A 5,512-nucleotide genomic window follows, 5' to 3' on the forward strand; every position below is an offset into this window, starting at 1 on the left:
CGAAATCTCAGGACTCGCCCTTTACCTACTGAGTCAAAAATGCTGGGAGTGGGGCCTAAAATCTAGTTTTTGTACACTTTCAGGTGATTCTGATGCATGCTAAAATTTGAGGACAAGTGGATCAAAACTTCTCTAAAAGCCTCCCAGCCCTAAGACTCTGAATCCATCATGTTATTGACATGATGAATTGTATCTTTTCACATAATTTTAAGGATATTTTGGACTCCTCAAAACACATGTTAGTTAATTTTCAAGTTCTGTGAAAAAAGTAGATGTTAATCTTCTCTATTTTAGTGGCAGAGAAATCAAAGCACAAGCTTCCCAAAACTATAGGAATCAAGATGTGAGGGAGTACAGTGTAATATCTCTCTTCTCCCAAATAAGATATACTTATTCTTTCTTTCTGCAACTCAAGTTTTGGAACCACAGTTGACCAAAACAGAATCAGCAGATGTAGAACTCAGGGCTATTCTTCCATTCACATAACGACCTTGGCATGCTAGTACCTAGTTGGACCTTGCAGCTGTCAGGTAAATATGGCATATTAGTTACCGGTTTCTACCTTTCTAGAATGTTAGAAAGATCAATGAAATATTCAATTAGCAATAATCGCACCTCAGATACACCTCATTGTCTACGATACTGCCACTGTGCAATGCTGAAATGAAATAATTTAAATCAAAGTTTTTATAATTCCTCAGAAGCAAGATATAATTCAGAAACATTCCATGTATACAAGTCTTGCAGTGAGGTGCCAAAAGTCAAGATCTTTGAAATTTCTTCCTTTGTTTAAGTACATAGCCTGACACGTAGGAGGTAATGGATGAATGTTACTGAATCAGATTAGTCTTTTCAGATTCCTATGGGAGATATAAAGAAGAACAGTGTTCTAGTCTAAGCGTAACTAGAGGAACATGGCAAATTGAACTGTGAACTTAGTAACAAGACTTGAAGATGCTCCAAACCTTGCCAGAGGAGGAACAATAAAAAAATAGGAGATATTTAGTCTAATGAATAAATGATATTGTTGGAACAAGATCAGAATCTTCAAATAGCTGAAGAATGGAAAGTCTTCCACCTAGGAAAAGAACATGGAATGATGGACACAAGGAACAGAAAGGAAGATGTTTGACTCTTCTCCAGTAATTGTGAGTTTATTGTCACCAAGCTTTGCTTAAATTAAGCAAATTCAGGAAACAGACACAGTAGAAGTGACTTAAAATGTTGAAAAGTTAATGCTGGTGGTTGAGTTGGAGGAGAGGAGAATCTGGGAGGTTGGGTTATATCCTGGTTACATTTTGCTTTCTGTTCCTATGCCCAATTTATTCTCTGTAGTTCTATGCCCTCTTCTGTGCCCTGGGAGATTGACCTCCCAGACTTGATGACCTGGGCACAGTTGCCTTTCAACTTCGGATTGGATTTGCAAAGTGGAAGACACAGGTAAGAGTTTGTAGTGTGCGAGAAGAGAATACATTGTGTATTTATTCCACCCCTACCACTGCCTCTCCTCATATTTAAGGCCAGACAGTGGCAAGTCCTGTCATGTGAACCCTCTTCCATACTCCAAATCTTGCCAGATAACTATAACATTATTCCTTCCCTGTGCCCCTTTGGGCGTGGATGGTAACTACTTCAAATATTGCTAATCCTGGGCTGTTTCATCCCTTCTCGGTCCTCCTAAAGCTGCCCACATCCATACAAACAGTTCGTTCAGTAAACTCTCTTCAGTTACCATGTGGAAGTGCCTTCTGATGAGCTGGTTGGTTGCCTCAGAGCAGTGGTTCTAAATCTTTAACCTGCATCAGAATCATCTGGGGGGCTTGTTAAACTACAGGCTATTGGACCTCACCCCCAGAATTTCTGACTCAATGGGTCTGGGACGGTGCCCAAGAATTTTGATTTCTAACAGGTTCCTGGGTAATGGTGATGTTGCTGGTCCAGGGACCACACTGTGAGAACAGTTGCCTGATAGTGTTTCCCAAGTGTGGCCGCCCATCAGAATTACTTCTTGAACTACATAAAAGTACAGATTCTTGAAATCCCCTCTGGATCTACTGAAACAGAACCCAAAAGATTGGAGCCCTGAAATATATATTTCCTAAATGTTATCAGATGATTATGATGAAGTTGGGTTATTTTGTCAAGATGCCTCATTCTGAGAGGATGAGAAAGTAAGATTTGCTTACTCTGTACCTTTTGGCTTGACGGTGTTGAGAAGGCTCTGCCCCTGCCTGAGAAGGGAACAGAAAGCTTGTTCCTCCTCGTCCTCCAAGATCCAGTTTAGCAGCTTTAACTTTGGAGAGGGGCGGCTTTTCTGAATACTGTAAAGAGGTATGATCACCCCATTCTCAGTACCTGGCACACAACTTTCGAGTGAGTGCAGCCATCAAGGTGCATTTGCATGGTTGGCTCTCATAGCTGACTCCTAGAGAAGACGAGAAGATGATGAGCTCCTTGAAAACAGAGATTGAATCTTACCATTTTGAATGACCCCCATTTAGAATTAGCACATCTGCATATCATCAGAATTTAGCACCTGGCTTGGCACAGAGCAAGTGCTGGGGGTGGGGTGGGAGGGAAGACTGTTGAATAAATAAATGAAATGATAGAATGAATGAATAGATGTTGTTCTTCCTCATCTTTTCTATTATGTCAACACAAAATAATAATAAACTTGTACTTTGCCCTCAGATGCTGATTTTAGCAAGTAAATTTGCTAATACAGAGGAACTTAAAGGGAACTGGATGGCCTCATAGATCTTTTCTATCTCAACTTCTTGGTTCAACAAGTAATTGAAAGGAATCAATCTCCCGCTGACTGACAGTTTTGACAGCTGCTGTTCTCAAGATGTCAGTGTATAATCTGTTATTCTCCTTCCCAATTTAAAACTGAACAGAGACATATGCACTGTCAGTTTCATTCCCCTGATCTTGCTCCTTGTCCCCATCTCCCCCCCTCCTGTGCTGTTTTATTCTCCACACCCCTCATGTCAGTGAAGTGTGTTTAAATTCTAAGCCATTCTGAAACTCCTCTGCCCCGAGCTAGAAGCTGGATCAGAGCTCATCTTTTCTGAGTATTATTACAGCACGTTTACAGTGGAGTCTCCAGCTTTGCAAACTAAGAGGGCATCGTAAATGTGAAGCTGTTCAAATAATAAACGAATCTCTTCTCTATGCTTAGCCAAGGGAAGTGGATATTAAAATGAATAAGAGTAATAATAAAAGGGAGCTAGCAGCATGGGTATAATTAAACTGAATAGCTCACACACAAAAAATAAAGCTCTGAACATTGACTTCCTCTGGGACACACCCCAGTACACCCAGACCTCGCCTCAGAAAGGTATGCACCACTTGTCATCTTAATGTAAAGCAAACACCTACACTCACCCTCCTGTCTACAATTGGGAGACAAATTTGGCTTTCTGAGTCAAAAGCTCTTTCAGACCTTCAGAGGAAAAAAAAAAAGTTATTTTTCCTATCCCCAGTATTCAGGAGACAAAAATGCAATTCCTTGAATTGATAGGATGACTGGTCCTAAGGATGAGGACCTGAGGCACAGGTATCTGACGTGTTTTCAGTGTTCTAAGTGCACTTTCATCTGTGCCAGAACAAGTAGGCAGCAGCATGGTAGGGATATTTTGACCTCAAAGCTGCTCTGCTTTGATCATCGGGGCTGGGTTGGGGGGGCCTTCCTTCCAGAGAATTCACTGGGAAGTGTAAGCTCTGAGCGAGCTTGGGCAGTAGGGGTGGGGCTGCTGCCATCTGCTCTTTCTCCCCTGGAGCCATTTAAAACCCCACAAAGAACCAGTCACCCAGACTAGGTTATACCTACCTTCGTTTCGCAAGAGCTCTGGATCCAAGTCACTCCTAGGATGAAAATTAGGAAGTATTTCCTCATTACCCTTGGTAAAGTGAGCTTGTGAGCACAGTCTCTGGGTTATTTATCATCTGGAAATTTTGTGCATTCATGTAGCCTTTTTCCTCCAAAGAGGCTGTTTACTCAGAGGCCTCTCCTAGGATTCTTTCCTTTTAAGGAAACAAAATATTCACCATAAAATTAATATGTGTAGATGTATATGAATTTTTAACCTCATTGCCTTCTCTTGTTCTTTATTTCGCTTTCCTGTGCTTTTGAGACTCATAGCTCTTCTATCTTAAAGGAGCAAAGGGGCAGAGTTCACACATTTCCATGGACCTGAGGGATTAAATCTCTGTTTTCCAATTTTTTTCTGTCATAGCCCCTTTCAATCTGGTAAAAAAAAATGCCTCTGAGGTGGACATGGCTTAATAAGGATTTCTCCCTTCTTCCGTTCAGTAATCATAGTCAACTCCTTGGTCTTCAAGCTACTAGTGTCATAGAGAAGAAGGTTCTCAGAAAAAATAGAACCTTAAAGGTTCTCTGTTCTAAGGCCCCATCTGACAGTTGGTAGAATTGACAAGAAGAGACAAGAGATTTGTCTGCTATTACTAAGAAAACTTGAGTCACATTACTTCAACTTTTGTTAGAAGTTATCCTTGGAATTCATGATATTAACTGCATTTATCACGGAATTCTGAAAATATTAAGCCTAAAATAAAGCAGGATTAATTCCTCATAGTACTATGCCAATCTTCCTTACCATGTGAGTGATCTCGAGAAGTTACTTGCCTTCTCTATGTCTACATGTCCCCGTTAATGGGAGTGTTGGATTAGTGATGTTGAATGTGCCTTCAAGCTTTACTACTCTCTCCATTATACTCTCAATCAGTGATGATTATCAAGGCTTTTGTTGCCTCTAGTACTGTAAGTAAGCAAGAGATAAACAAGTGTCTTTATGTGCACAGGATTAGGATACATGTGTTTGCCCGTAAGATGATCCCAACGAGCATATTGGAACTATTGCCTTAATATTTGATTAATGTTATATTACATTTTATTTCATTTTTAGAGTGGCATAAATGGAAATCCTAGAGTTTGATTTGTGACTCCTGGTTTTTCCTCCTAGCTTTACAGTTTAATTTTGCTATATGACTGTGGGCAAGTCATTTAACTTCAATGAGCATCAGTGACTTCATCTATGAAATGGGAGCAGATGATAAGGTAGGGAAAGAGGGGAGATTTTATACTACATTTCTCTAAGAGCCTTTCTAGTTCTAGTGAGATAGGAATCTGACATAACTCTCTAAATGCTTATAGTTTTGTATATGGAAATACCTAGATTATCTGGACAGAAAAGGCAAAAGATGGGGGTAAAGAGATGCAGAGACAAGGGAGACAACAGTAGAAGTTCCAGAGAGTTCCCTCCTTTGTTGGTGAAGTTGTGTGTTTGTTGGGAGCAGAGAAAAAGCATGCATGGAGACAACCAGGAGCCACGTGTTAATGTGAATCTTCTCTTCGGAGACTTCTGCTCCCCCCTTGCTGCGCTCCAAATCTTTTTCTCTTAAGGACAAAGAGTCCCTGGGCAGCCATATTAGGTACTGCTCATATGAATACAATGATAGGTTCAGAAAGCCATATTCTTATGAGGTCTAG

General features: G+C 40.5%; 1 pseudogene; it reads right to left on the reverse strand.

Moving 5' to 3' along the window:
- Positions 1 to 534: 534 nt before the first annotated feature.
- Positions 535 to 660, reverse strand: LOC124238758 (uncharacterized; annotated as a pseudogene).
- Positions 661 to 5,512: the final 4,852 nt, after the last annotated feature.

This window comes from Equus quagga, chromosome 4 (genome assembly GCF_021613505.1).
Source record: "Equus quagga isolate Etosha38 chromosome 4, UCLA_HA_Equagga_1.0, whole genome shotgun sequence".
NCBI classification, from domain to species: Eukaryota; Metazoa; Chordata; class Mammalia; order Perissodactyla; family Equidae; genus Equus; species Equus quagga.